Below are 16229 nucleotides of genomic sequence, written 5' to 3'. Positions count from 1 at the left end.
AGTCCTCTTCAGGATTTTGTATCATTTCAGTGTATGTCGATGATCTCAACATCATTGGCAACACACAAGATACTGATGAAGCACGCAATCATCTAAAGACATAATTTGAGATGATGGATTTGGGTTCAACCAAATTTTTCTTGGGTCTCCAACTCGAGCACCTTCCCTCAGGAATAATGGTACACCAAGCTGCCTATATCCAGAAAATACTGGAGAAATTCAATATGGAAAAATCCTATCCATCTAAAACTCTCATGGTGGTTCGCTCTCTAGACGTAGAGAAATATCCGTTCAAGCCAAGGGATGATGGGGAAGAGATCTTGGGACCCAAGGTTCCATATCTTAGTGACATTGGAGCGCTGATGTATCTTGCAAATTGTACGAGACCTGACCACGCATTTGAAGTGAATCTACTTGCTAGACACAACGCAACTCCCACCAAACGCCATTGGTCGGAGTCAAGAATGTCTTTCGATATCTCCAAGGCACAAAGGATCTTGGCCTATTCTTTCTGTTTCCGAGAAATCTAGATGCCAATATAATTGGATACACATATGCTGGCTATTTATCAGATCCCCATAATGCCAGATCGCAGATTGGCTTTGTGTTTCTACATGGTGGAACTGCTATATCATGGAAGTCTTCGAAACATACTCTGGTTGCAACGTCCACCAATCATTCTGAAATAATTGAATTATATGAGACATCACGCGAATGCGTGTGGCTTCGCAGAATCATAAACCACATACAACAATCATGTGGAGTTGGTTCTATCGAATCACCTACCATCATCTACAAGGGATTTCTATTTCTGTGCCCTCGGGTTCTTAGTTGTGCTCAGTTTTCCCTAGCTCCTTAGTTTTTCCTCAGTTTTCCCCAAGTCCTTGTTTGAAACCTACAGAAGCAGCTCAGACGGCAGGATTCCCGTTTAGTTGACCGTTCCGTGCTGACGTGTGGGGCCGCGTCGTGTGGGCACGTGTCGCGTGGGGCTGGTAGAAAGGGACCGCGTGGGACAGGACGAGATAGCGTTTGGTTGCACGTGAGCAGGAGCTGGGTTTTGTCTCTCTCGGCCCAAATTGGCATTTTCCCTTTTAAGAGTACCTTTTCCGCCTCCTTCTCTCTGTCTTTTTTCACCTAATTAGTATCAATTATTTGTGCCTTTTGACCCTCGTTGTTTGCCCAATATGGCAGAAAATCTAGTACTCCATCTGGTCCATATGTATGTAGTTAAATCTAGAAGCAAATCTACAGGGAATGTACGATAAATTCACACAGTCATATAGTAGAATAGGGATAGATAATAGGGATCCCTCCCTAGATAATAAGCTGCATACAGCAAACAAACATAGTAACAGGTTCGAGGTTCTTCACAGCACTATCATACTAACAACATACCAACAAGGGATCCCTAGCTAACAACAAAATAGGAGGCAGCAGCAGCACACGTCCAGGACTCCGCCTACCCCATCTACCTCTGCCTCCACTTGTTGCTCCCCTTGGGAGCCTTGGGCTTGAGCGGAGGCATACGCCCGCCGGAGATCTCCACCCGCTGGAAGCTGCGGAGGTGCATGCCGAGCGCGTTGTGCTTGGCGCGGAAGGAGTGGGGGTTCACCGATGCGCCGACCTTGGGGAAGGTGTTGCTGACGTTCTCGGCATGCGTGAGAAGGCAGTTGAAGTCAGTGACGCCGAGCCTCCTAGTGCAGAAGGGGCACCTGTAGACACCCTTCACGAAGTAGGAGACGTACTGGCCGACATGCAGCCTCCGCAACACCTGGCGAGTCTTGATGTCATGGTGCTCGTCGTCGCTGCCGATGTCGCTACCAGACAGCTGATCCATATCAAACGGGAAACTATTAGTGAATGAGTTGCAACGATGACTAACGTGCATGATAACAAAGTTAGGAAAAATAGAGGCAGCCTCAGTTAGAGTGGACACGATTATATGTCTACAGGGATGTAGTCAGCGAATCAAAGCTCATGCACAACAGATTTGTACACAGAAATGGTTCGCTGAACCCTCCGTGTAAAAATCTGTGCCCACCGATTCATCATAGGCAAAGAAACAGATTCCAGATCTGAACTTGAACACATTCCAGATTATTTGCAAAATTAAATGGTTGATATCTTTTGATTCCTGCATAAAATAACTGATTGAGATCTCATGATTAATTGCATAAATTAACTGATTGAGATCCCATTATTACTTGCATAAATTAACCGAACGGCCGAACCCGAAATCTTAAATGAAATCAAGAAGGGATCAAAGCAAAATGGAATAAAATCGGCACAAATATTAGCCCAATACTCATCCATCTACAGATCCATCTACACCAGCAAAAATAGGGTTCAAAAAGGAATGGGGAACAAAAAAGGAAGCAAACCATAGTTTCCTCGCTCCATGCGTCCTCCATGGAGGTGTCGTAGGGGTTCGGGGGCGGGACGTACGACACATCCTCGTAGGCGTCATATCCCGGCGGGATCTGACCGCGACCGGCGGCAGCAGCCTCCGATGCACCGGCGGAGGAGGCGGCGACGTCCGTTGAGGGGATGGAGTCGAAGGGGGAGGCGTCGCGCTTGGAGCCGACGGCGTCGTGGACGATGGGATTGGCATTCTCCTTGTCCATCTCACCGGCAGAGGAGAGGGAGAGGGAGAGGGTTTTTTGCTTTGGAGAAGATGATGGGACGTGAGAGAGGCGGCGTTGCGTGGGCGTGTGAGAGTGACAGAGATAGTGGGAGGAGGCATCTATAAAGGCGAGGGGTGGTTAATGTGACCCGCGTCCTACACGTCCACCGTTGCACGTCTGCACATCTTGGACTTCCGCAACGCGACACACATCCACGATTGCACGTCTTCGACTGTTCGACATCTGCACCGCGACCCGCGTCTACGCGTCAACAATTGCACGTCTTCCATTTCTGCACCGCAACACGCGTCCTCGAGTCTAACCCTGGAAATTTAGATATACTCAGGTATAACCTCGAGTATTATACTAGCATTTTTTGTGTGCTCAGTTTTTCCCTTGAGTGCTAATACTGGCTAGTGCAATATGCTCAGTTTTACCCTCAAGTGGCTGGTCAACAGAGAGTCAACAAATGAAATTAACTAGTTAAATGAGTCATTTAATGTGCAAAAAATTCCATAAAAATAGTAGCACTTACTCATGGAGTCTTTATGACAAATTGCCACTTCTCAAAACATAGATAAGTTATAGATAAATCAAGTTTTACCACAAATTGCCACTTCTCAAATCACCTAGTAGCTATGAAGGTGCATGGTTTTCCACAATAAGCCCATCCCAAAACAGCTTTCCCCAAAACATAATTTGTCTAAATGAGGCCACAATTCTCACACTCATGTATATTTGTATTGCAAATAGTTTGAGGTAGGCCAAGATGGTTTCGTTGTAGAAAACACGCATTTTCCATTTTTTAAATCTCATATTTGAATCCCTTAGTCTGTTTATTACACAGGTGCCCTTGGTTTCTTGATACTACTCAGTTTTGCCCTCTCCCTCCACAAATTCTCGCAGACGTGCAACATTGCCCTGATTGGTCTAGCCCATGTCACGCGGATCGTGCCCGCCGACCGTTGATCGTATGATCTAACGGGCAGGATAACCCCTCTCTCTCCCTCTCTCTGTCGGCGGTTACCTTCCACTCTCTAAGTATGCTAAAGGGCGGTTTTCTGTATTATTTTTCACGCGCTAAAAATTATAAACTCTTTTAGGCATTACTTTTCACGCAAAAAATGATAAACCATCACCGATTTGTTGTAGCCATTAATTTTCACGCAAAAAATGATAAACCATCACCGATTTGTTGTATCCATTACTTTTCACGCAAAAAATGATAAACCATCACCGATTTGTTGTATCCATTACTTTTCACGCAAAAAATAATAAACCATCACCGATTTCTTGTAGCCATTACGAAAATGATAAACGAAACAATCTATCTATCTCTGTATTTGAAGTTTGGAAGGGTTCACCATCTACTTATGTTAACTTTCGAGGTTTTGACCTAAAAATCAAATGAGTATTATAAAGGGAAATAAAAGTTCAAAAAATGTAAAAACGAAACAATCTACCTATCTTTATATAGAAGATCGCCTGTATGATTTTTGAGGTCATTTAGAGAAGGTAGGAAAAAATCCCTTTTGAGAAGGTCGAAAAACCTAACTTGTTACAAAAGCTGGTTTCAGTGAGACCTAACCAAATTTGGCATACTTGATGCCATACCTATAACAACAAGGAATATCTAAAAGGGAAAGTTTCACAAAATTTGAAATTTAGGGCGAAAATGATGCCATACATGATGCTCTTTTTCGAGGTTTTGACCTGAAAATCAATTGGGTATTATAAAGGGAAATAAAAAGTTCAAAAAACGTAAAAACGAAACAATCTATCTATCTCTGTATAGAAGATCAGCTGTATGAAATTTGAGGTCATTTAGAGAAGGTAGAAAAATCACCTTGTTAGAAAAGCTGGTTTCAGTGAGACGAAACGGCATGCGTTTAAGCAAAGTGATTTTTTCGAACATCTCTAAATGACCCCAAATTTGCCATACATGATGCCATACGTGTAACAACAAGGAACCCTATCTAAAAAGTGTCAAAAAAAAGTTTGCCCAACCGTATAGCTCTATAAAAAAGAACCTCACCATGGCGCTAGTATAATTTTGGGCTTAGTTACAAACTTTCGTTACCTAACCTTCAACACGAAACTTGTTTCAAATTCATTTTGGCATACAAGAAACAAATCCCAACTTGATTCGAGCACCACAGCCTCCAAACGATGCCGATGCCGATATCGGCATGGTCAGAACGGCTATGCTCGCCGCCACTGCTAGGTCACCGTCGGGATGCACCCTCAATCCCGTACCCTCATTCGATCACTGACACATCAGAGATACCGCCGAGGCCAATACCGAACGTACATGCCGATGCCAATACCGAACATGCATGCACGCCGCTGTGGGCACGGCCACGCCGCCCCGCTATGCTAGACGGCACATACCACCGCGAGGTCTTTCCCTTCGCCACCACACTCTTCTAGCACCCATCTATACACGCCAGAAAGGATACACTAGTTTTCTCTACATTGCTCGCGTTCGTGTTGGACACGGTCAGTCAAAGTTTTGAGGTAGTCGCCGATGTCGTCGACCATTTCTTCTCTTCTTTTCATGGTTAAACGCGTCTAGTTCATATCTATCTAATGCGTCTGGTCTCGCCTCATGCAGTTCTTTGTGGACATCGATCTCATCTCGGCACCCCGCAGGCCACCTCCTCCGTGCCATCGCTGTAAAGTTCCGTTTAAAAATCTATTCCTACCCGTGTATTGCCCCTTGTATCAGCATCATGGCCCCACTTGTCATTCGATATACAGAAGCCCCACTCGTGCGCGTTTTGGTCAGGGATACAGCGATGCTTACGGTCAAACAAAGATGGATGGTCTGACGTGTCTTTGCGGGCTCTACGTGGCCCCACTAGTCAGAAGATAACGGTCAACCGTCGGGCAACCGGCCGTTACAGCACCTGTGATGGTTTCAGACAAGGTCTTGGGGAAAACTGAGGAAAAACTAAGGAGCTGGGGAAAACTGAGGAAAAACTAAGGAGCTGGGGAAAACTGAGCACAACTAAGGAACCGAGGGCACGAAAATAGAAATCCCTATCTACAAAGACAATGAAGCTTTAGTTGCACAGATGCAAACATGATACATCAAGAGCAATATCACCAAGCATATTACCCCCTAAGTTGTTTTATCCCCATGAGCTCCAGAAGAGTGCGGAAATCAACATCTTGCAAATTAAATCATGTGACAATCTCGCTGATCTATTTACGAAGTCTCTACCAACTTCAACATTCCAGAAATATATTCATGGAATTGGTATGGGACGGCTTCGAGATTTGCAAGAATCAGGAGGAGTATCTTCCTGAACTACTCATGTTCAAAGCATCATATTATACTCTTTTTTCCTTAGTGAGTTTACTTTACAGGTTCTCATTGAGGTTTGTAATGAGGTAATATCAACATAAAATCACATGTCATACTATCTCTTTTCCCCACCAGGGTTTTGAAGAAAGTATTCACGACATATTTATTGACCTCTATATTCTATGAATTTACTTCATATTGAGTTAACAGAGGCAATAACCATTATGTGATGTATCATTTTGTTATTGTTTTTCCAATGGGTTTGAATGATTTTTAACAACATATCCTACTCAACTCCTCACATTTTTCACACAGGGTTTTTTGAGGAGACTATTTCAAGATGATGAAGATTCACAAGGACAAGCATAGATTAGGGGGTGTTAGAATTTAATTAGTCTTTAATTAAATGGGTTAATCCCTACTTGTAACTGCAATGTTTATAGCCATTCATTTAGGGAACCGTCATTAGGCGGTTATTCCCCGGAGCATCGTCTCCCAGGAACCGACCTAATCACATCTGTTCCCCCCTATATATATATATGTAAAATCTTCATCAATCAATACATGTGATTATTTCAATCATTGTCTATCGCTTTCTCTCTTCTAACTTCAACAAGGATCTCTCCCTTAGCGATGTCTCGTGTTTGTCATGTTTCATATTGATATATGACATATATTTAAAATAAAAAATTAAATTTTAATAGAACTTTGTATTTTTTTTTGCGAACTGAGGCTAACCATAATTTAACTAAAAATGTCTAACTAATTCAAATATGTGTGAAGTCTATGTTTTTTTTCTGAAATACCGAGATTTCATTATGGTTTCACTATTAACGTGGGGGCATGAATCACGAAGAGCGGACGACTTTCAAATACTACCTTCTCCGTTCGCTATTATATGATGTTTTAGGTTTTCAAACAAAAAAACGTTTATCTAGTTATATTATTAGGTATATTTTCTAGTGAGTTTAGTTACCCAAAGTAATATCATGGATACAAGAGAGACCTTAACCATATACTAATCACATGCAGCAAATCTGAATATGGAACTAGTACTAAAACAAGTTAAGCGGTGAAAAGCACGTACATCGCGTCCGGGAAGATCAGCACAACAACTTCATTGTCGATGTCCGCCATGGTGTTTTTGAAGTCGCCAGAGTTGAAGTGATCGACAAGGAAGCAGTAAGATGGTGAGGAAGAAGCAAGCTAGCGATGAAGATTTGAACAAAGACGAGTAGTCGCGCCGAGACGCTCTCTAAAAAACTTATCGCTCGTCCCTAGTGGAGGATCCCAACGAATGAGGTTTTGGAGGCCTACTCTTCTGATTGACCGTGTACGCAGTCATTGGGATGGAGAAGATAAGAGGACGGAGCAGTAAAAGGAACTTGGACAAGAGAGAGAGGCAGAAGCATAGGGTCAAACTGTGGATGGATCGCTAGAATCCACATTTTCATATTGCACCCCTATGTAACAAGATCCGTGGTAGCTCCTCCTCCCCCCCCTCTCTCTCCCTCACTTTTTGTATCTTTCACACTTCATTGGAACATTTGAGATAGAATGTGGAAAATAGTTCCGAATTTTTATGACATTAAAAAAATATGGAATTAACTATTCAACAACTACGTGTTTTGTAATTTAGGAATAAATATATTTTCGAATCAATAAGAAATTGATAGATGTAAGACTCAAAACAAGCAAAAAAAAAGTTTGTCTATTTTATTGACATCATGCAGGCACATTTTTGGCCTCGGTTTTGTCATCCCAGAGTTGAGTTACAGCTAAAAAAAGGCCCGTTGAACATGTGAGAAACAAAAGCCTAACAAAAACATAAGCATATAATCTTCTCCCGGAAGAAACACACCCGTACGCCATTCACCAAACCGACCAACTCCACCCAAATTTGCCACTGCTTTAGACTCAGCGATAATCTTCTGGAGAAGATGATCAATAGAGGCTACATAGAATCATACATAATTGATATGCGGCTACTGGTTATAGTGAAATGCAATAAGCACGTCCATTCTAATCTCAATGTCGGTGCTTTGAACAAACTTCTTCCCTCCTACCTTGAGGTAGATGCAGTGGATCAGGTGCAATGTCACGGCCTGATTTGGTTTGATCTCTTCCACCCACAGTCAGTGCAATTACCTATTTGTCGGAATATCAAGGTCCGAAAAACTTCATTCGGTATTTTCTGGAACATAAAAACAAAACGTGGAAGTTGTATTGTAATAACAAATTACATTGTTGTAGCATTTATCTGTTTATGACAAAGGATTTTTTTATCCCAGATTTTTGAATGAGAAAAATATACCATTAACTTTGTGTATGAGCATCGGATTGTAACCGATCGAGAAGGAACACGCCCACACACCATTCACTAAACCGACAAACTTGATCCAAAGTTTCAATTGCTTTAGACTCGGGGATCATCTTCTGGTGAGATGATCAATGGATTCTACATAGAGTCATACAACAAATGTGCGGTGTGATGATATGCGGCTACTAGTTATTATTGTGAAATGTGATACCAATCTGGATGTCGGTGCTTAGAAAAAAACGTCTTCCCTCCTGCCTTGAGGTAGATGCAGGGATCATGAGCGGTGTCACGGCCTAATTTGGTTTGATCTCTTCCACCCATAATAAGCGCAATTACCCATTTGTCGGAATACCGAGGCCCGAAAAACTTCCTTTCGTATTTTCTGGGACATAGAAACCAAAAATGGAAATTATATTGCAATAACAAAATTACATTGTTGTAGCATTTATGTGTTCATGACAAAGGAAAAATAATTTTTGTTTCACCCCAGATTTTTGCATGAGAACTTTCACATACCTTGAACTTTGTGTATGAGCTTTTGATTATAACCGACCAAGATGAAACACACCCACACACATTCACCAAACCGACCAATTCAACTCAATCAGGGAGAGAAACCCTAGCCTCCATCACCAAGTCCCCACCTCCCTTCCCCCATCATCCCTAGCTACCGCTAGGCAAAGCCTGGTTGACGCCGGCAGCGGCGAGGATCTCTCTTTCGCACGGACACCTCGACGGGGAGGTTCACCAGCGCGGGGCGGTGCGTGGGTGTAGAAGCCACGCGATGGTGGCAACTCCGGCCTTCGTTGCGGGAGGTCGGAAGGGCGGCGGCCCTGGTTTGGCAACGACGGCCCTTGTGATGGCGGGTCGTCTTCCTCAGCCTCATCAACAACGTCATCGCTATGTGGTGGCATACGGTTGTCATCCATATATGTCCAAGAGTCTCTAGGGGAAACCCTAGATCCTCCGGACCAGTTGATGGTGGCACATCATGTCATACCCCCATGGAGGCATCGTCTTGGAGATCTTGTCACAACTGATGCATACCGTCTGCTAGACCGGACTGCTCCGAGGGAAACCCTAGGCATCATTCTACCTCCCGGGGGCATCATCTATGGAGCATATGCAAGCTGGAGGGGTATTGAGGTGGAGCGGCATTTTTCTTTCGTGTTGAAGATGACGAGTCTCGGCGGCGTGGTGCAACGGAGTCTCAACATCGGATACGTCATGTTCGACGCACGCAGGGTGGTGGAGCTATCTGGCGTCATGGTAGCATTGGTTGCAGGTCTCGCAAGGTCATTGCATTGATCTCTCATGAAGATGGGTATGCGAAAGACGGTGGTGGCGAGGACTTCTAGAGCGTTTATGATTGTACGCGTTGAGGGTCTGCCGGGCCGGTTGTGCCACTTGTTCACTGTTGGGAGACTTTTTGAGGCCTTCGGTTTATAGATGATGCGCGTTGGTGTTCATGGACTCCCTCTTTATCGATGTTGTAGGCCTAGCAAGTTGTCGCTAGTATGGTGGCTTCAGTTTGATCTTTGTAATTCCTCTTGTAAGGTGTTGTGAATAATGTAATAAATAAGTTGTGTGCATCTCTTGGATGCAGAGGCTGGGGTGATAATTCCCCCATTTCGGGAAAAAGCACGTCCATTCCAATCTCGATGTCGGAGCTTAGAACAAAGTTCTCCCCTCCTGCCTTGAGGTAGATGCAGTTGTCGCGTGCGGTGTCACACCCTGATTTTTCTTCTTCACCGTAGCAACACGGGTATTTGGCTAGTTTGTTAGAGGCGCGTAAGCTACTTAAGTGTTATATTTCTCTATTATAATAAAAATAAATCTTACTTTTCAATTAATTAACAGTCCAACTATTAAACTGGTGAACCAATGGTCAAACCAGTGAACCGCCAGCTTGACCGGTTTGATCATCAATCCGGCTTTTTATATATGCCACACTAAGGCCTACAATACCGTTCCACTTCATCCAACATTCTTCTAAAAAAGTATGTGTATCAAGACGTGTTTCAGCGGATAGATAGATTCGCTTATTTTGATCTAGTCTACACTAAATATCTTATAATAGTAAAGTTATAAGAGCAAAAGGAGGGAGTAGTAGACTTATAGTGAAACTCTCGGTCTCAATATTTATATGAAATGAGCATGAGGGAGTACACTACTTATTGTAACAAATAGGCACAGAGAAGCGTATTAAACTTGAGAATCAACCTGTATTTGGATGGTTAGGAGGGCAGTGACATTCCTAGTTTATTAGAATTTAAATTTTAGATTTAACACTTTGGTGTCTTATTAAGGTGGAATATTCTTTCAGTAGAAGATGACGTTCTCATCGATAGCGAAACGTCTGTGGTGACTTTATCAATCTAAGACCCGTCGAATCAATTTCTTAAACTCAAGCTCTTGAAGATGCTCATAGAAATATGGTGTGCATGTATGCGTTCGTAGGGATAAATATATGTACATATATGTTTTTCGATAAAGCGCATATATTAGTATCGTGTAGATACCAATTACACCCAGCTTCTGCAGTAACATCATGCCCTAATGGCATAAAGGATGCACACAACCAAAAAAGATAGAATTTTTTTTAAAAAAGTCCCGCTACAGAGATCGAAAACTCTAAACAGCAACACTGACACCACCAAGACAACACCAGAAGATCAGTTTCTCCATAAGCGACGCCTCCAAGAAGGAAATAGTGCACAACGCTATCGTCGTCCGATCACAGATATTAGGTTTTTACCCTCAAGAAAGTCCTGTCTCTCAAATAAATGCCTTCAACAAGAACATTGCCAGACACAACCAGTTAAGGCCGGACCTTAGATTTTCACCCTGAAAGATAGAACTATGGACATCTCCTGTGCAGTCGTCCCCACATACAAGTCGATGTTCGAAATCATGAAGCTCCAAGCCAATTCCACCTCACCACCAAGATCTGACCACCGTTGCTCTTCCACCGATCTCGGCTTTCATGACATTCTCTGCCAGCACCATGGAAAGAAAACTCCATGATATTAACAACCATCAGAGCTTCGAAGCGCTCCCTCTCAAACCAAACGGTCAGATAAAAAACATGGGTGTGCACGACCGAAAACACCCAATCCAGCAATCTTCTGGCATTGATAGCACAATGAATTTCGCCAGCAGGGCCTTTCAGAACACGACAATCCAGTCAACCCGGTGGGAAGAAGCATCCAACCGATCTTCACTTGGCGCGTGAGGAATCCTAGGACAACCGCAGGCAGAGCGGCATGCCCCCTCGCCGCCGCCCGCCGGTCAACCTCCGACGCAGGAGATGGACACCACCGGTTCCGGCCGTCCTCAGCGATGCAGGGATAGCCCAGAAAAGCCTCCACACCGAGGACGGAGAAAGGGGAGCCCGCTGGACCCAAAGGGGCCAGCGCACCACCACCTGCCATCGCCGCCAGCTAAAAGCCTCGCCCAGGTCGCCGCTAACCCGCATCGCCGGCTTTGGACGGAGGGGCTGGACGCCGCCGTGCCCCCCGATCCGCGACAGAGGAGTGCCGCCGCCGCCACGCCACACAGGCTTTGCTCGGCGACGCCCTGGGCGGCGGCGGCGAGAGAGGAGGCCGGGGGGAGGGGACGCCGAGGGAGCGCAGGGGAAGGCCGCCCGGCGCGACGCCGATGTACATATATGTGAGCGTCTATGATTGTACTTTGTTTTTTTTACAAAGTACAATTCTATATGTGAACATCTATGATTGTACTTTGTTAAGAAAAAAAAGCACATCAAGCTTCTCACGAGCTGGAACGGCCTAAGAGAGGCTCTACTAGGCAGGCGATTTTTTTTTTAAATAATACGAATATTTTATTTAAGTGCAGTAATAGCGCGCGTTTTCAAAAAATTTGGAAAGTGTGACCTGGTCGGACACTAGCTGACCGACCGGTCAGCAGCGGGCCGATCGGCCAGCAGCTGGCCGACTGCAGGCTGCGCAGACGGGGGACAGACCGACCAGCGTTTGTCGGCCACTAGCAGGCCGATCGGTCGATAGCAGGCCGACCGTGCATGCCATCTCCTTTCTTCGGCGCGGCGCGCACACGCTCTCGGCCACGCGAATCTCTTTCTTCTTCCTTCCTCTTTTCTTCTTTCTCTGGCTGTTCGTCGGCTGCACACGAGAAGAGCTCCAAAAACTTCGTTTTTCTCAGATCCTCACTGATTTAGCCAATAAAACTTCACCATTTTGCTGGTATTAGTTGAGGGAAGCCCGATCTACAGATGGGTTAGAGTTTGGAGGAGTTTGGTGGTGCTGTTTAGCAGCAATGGTGATGAAGTGGTGGAGATTGATGCTGGTGTAAGGGGCTGAGCTGCTGCTGTGTATTGCTGGTGGTGCTGAGCTGATGCGTGCTGTTCGTGCTACTGCTGTTGGAGAGGCTGCTCAAGCTACAAGGGTAAACCCTAATCTTTGCATATTAGTGTTAACTGTGTAGGTTAATGTAGGCTGGTTTTAGTGTTAGTGTATTTATGTGGGCTGGTATTAGTAGTTGATGCGGACGAATTTTTTTTTAGGTGAGCAAAGATGACAGATGTAGTGAAGATAGTATTTTACTATGGTATGGGTAGTGTCCGATCAAATGAAATGGGAGTTGATCTGAGTGAGTTCAAATATGTAGAGATGAATATGACTGCTCCTAGAACATGGACAATTGAGCAGGTGAAGGATTGGTTGACAGAATGTTTCGGGCTTAATCCTGAAGTGCACACAGTGGGTGTGCATGCATTATGGACTAAGTCGGTATCAAACATTTTGTGGTATTTGAGGCCTGTAGATGATACCTCTAAGTGGGTGAGCTGGTTAAAAGGATCTGAAAGGAGAGGAACTAACCCTGTGGCATTAGTTCTTCCGGTGGCGAAGGAGGTAGCGCCTCCTGAAGGCGGTTACAGTGGAGGAGGTGGTTACGAATCAGGCCAAAGCAGTCAAGCACCCGGCGGTGGCGGTGGTTACGAGCCTGAACAGAGCAGCCATGCGGAAGATGTTTATAGTGGCCAGGGTGATGGTTACACAGGAGAAGACGGTGAGGTTGATGGTGACGAAGAAAATGGATACAGGCAGAATCAGATGGAAGAGGAAGATACAGAAGGTGAAACTGATGATGATGATTCCGATGAGTCTGATGATGGGGAGGAGGTGCCTAATCCTGGTAGATGGAATCACAGCTTTTCGTCTGCAATGACAATCAATGATGGCCTTGATTCTAACTGCGAGTATCACCAGAACAATCTCGCCGTAGGGGCCATGTTTCCGTCGAAGCGACATATGCAGGATGCAATAATTAAGTGGGCAATGGCGAGCCAGAGGGAGCTGAGAACAACCGTGTCATCTGGAAAATACCTGACGATGGAATGTGTGGACATCAATTGTCCCGGAAGGGTGCATGTGTATGTTCCTAAGTATGACACAATATGGCGTGTGAGCGACTTTATGCCGCACAGTTGTGAGCTTGTAAGTATCCGCAATGATCATTGCAGCCTGTCGTCTAATCTCATAGCCCGGCTGCTGTACACTGAAATAGTGGAAGGGCAAGCCATGAGAGTAAACGCCATACAGAAGAATGTTAAGAAGCATCATTTTTACACCATTTCTTATGGCAAGGCTTGGAGGGCTATGAAGGAGATATGCCCTAGAGGCAATAATAAAGTGGTTATTATTTATATCTTTATGTTTATGATAAATGTTTATATGTCATGCTATAATTGTATTAACCGAAACATTAGTACATGTGTGATATGTAGACAAACAAAGAGTCCCTAGTATGCCTCTAAACTAGCTTGTTGATTAATGGATGATTAGTTTCATAATCATGAACATTGGATGTTATTAATAACAAGGTTATATCATTATATGAATGATGTAATGGACACATCCAATTAAGCGTAGCATAAGATCTCGTCATTAAGTTATTTGCTATAAGCTTTCGATACATAGTTACCAAGTCCTTATGACCATGAGATCATGTAAATCACTTATACCGGAAAGGTACTTTGATTACACCAAACGCCACTGCGTAAATGGGTGGTTATAAAGGTGGGATTAAGTATCCGGAAAGTATGAGTTGAGGCATATGGATCAACAGTGGGATTTGTCCATCCCGATGACGGATAGATATACTCTGGGCCCTCTCGGTGGAATGTCGTCTAATGTCTTGCAGGCATATGAATAAGTTCATAATGGACCACATACCACGGTACGAGTAAAGAGTACTTGTCAGGAGACGAGGTTGAACAAGGTATAGAGTGATACCGAAGATCAAACCTCGGACAAGTAAAATATCGCGTGACAAAGGGAATTGATATCGTATGTGAATGGTTCATTCGATCACTAAAGTCATCATTGAATATGTGGGAGCCATTATGGATCTTCAGATCCCGCTATTGGTTATTGGTCGGAGTGAGTACTCAACCATGTCTGCATAGTTCACAAACCGTAGGGTGACACACTTAAAGTTGGATGTTGAAATGGTAGAACTTGAATATGGAATGGAGTTCGAATATTTGTTCGGAGTCCCGGATGAGATCCCGGACATCACGAGGAGTTCTGGAATGGTCCGGAGAATGAGATTCATATATAGGATGTCATTTTATGTGAATTAAAATGATGCGGAAGGTTCTATGGAAGGTTCTAAAAGGTTCTAGAAAAGTCCAGAAGAAACCACCAAGGAAGGTGGAGTCCCGGAGGGACTGCACCTCCATGGCCGGCCAACCCTAGAGGGGGAGGAGTCCCAAGTGGACTCCCCCAAGGGGGGCCGGCCACCCCCTCCATGGAAGGTGGAACTCCCACCTCTAGTGGGAGTCCTAGCTTGGGTAGGTTTCCCTATCATATGAAAGGTTTTGGGTTCAAGTCTTATTCGGAGACTTGTAGTCCAACCCTTGGGGCTTCCACCTATATAATGAGGGACAAGGGGATGGGCCGGCCACCTCAAGACCACCACCTGGCCGCACCCCCAAGTGGCCGGCCACCCCCTCCCAAACCCTAGCCGCCCCCCTCTCCTCCATAGCTCCCGCGTGCTTTAGCGAAGCTCCGCTGGAGTTCTCCACCGCCACCAACACCACGCCGTCGTGCTGTCGGATTCAAGAGGAGCTACTACTTCCGCTGCCCGCTGGAACGGGAGGTGGACGTCGTCTTCATCAACAACCGAACGTGTGACCGAGTACGGAGGTGCTGCCCGTTCGTGGCGCCGGAGGGATCGTGATCAAGATCTTCTACGCGCTTTTGCAAGCGGCAAGTGAACGTCTACCGCATCAACAAGAGCCTCCTCTTGTAGGCTTTGGAATCTCTTCAAGGGTGAGACTCGATAAAACCCCTCGTTGCTACCGTCTTCTAGATTTCATCTTGGCTTGGATTGCGTGTTCGCGGTAGGAAAATTTTTGTTTTCTATGCAACTTTATCCTACAGTGGTATCAGAGCCGTGTCTATGCATAGATGGTTGCACGAGTAGAACACAATGGTTTTGTGGGCATTGATGCTCTTGTTATCTTTAGTTTGAGTACTTTGCATCTTTGTGGCATAGTGGGATGAAGCGGCTCGGACTAACTTTACATGACCGCGTTCATGAGACTTGTTCCTCGTTCGACATGCAACTTGTATTGCATAAGAGGCTTTGCGGGTGTCTGTCTCTCCTACTATAGTGAAGATTCAATTTACTCTTCTATTGAAAACATTAGTATCAACGTTGTGGTTCATGTTCGTAGGTAGATTAGATCTCTCTCGAAAACCCTAAACCACGTAAAATATGCAAACCAAATTAGAGACGTCTAACTTGTTTTTGCAGGGTTTGGTGATGTGATATGACCATAATGTGATGATGAATATGTATGAGATGATCATTATTGTATTGTGGCAACCGGCAGGAGCCTTATGGTTGTCTTTAAATTTCATGTTGAGTAGTATTTCAAAGTAGTTGTAATAGTTGCTACATGGAGGACAATCATGAAGACGGCGCC

Source organism: Lolium perenne, chromosome 3 (assembly GCF_019359855.2).
Source record: "Lolium perenne isolate Kyuss_39 chromosome 3, Kyuss_2.0, whole genome shotgun sequence".
Taxonomy (NCBI): Eukaryota; Viridiplantae; Streptophyta; class Magnoliopsida; order Poales; family Poaceae; genus Lolium; species Lolium perenne.
Note: the sequence above shows the minus strand (reverse complement) of the source record.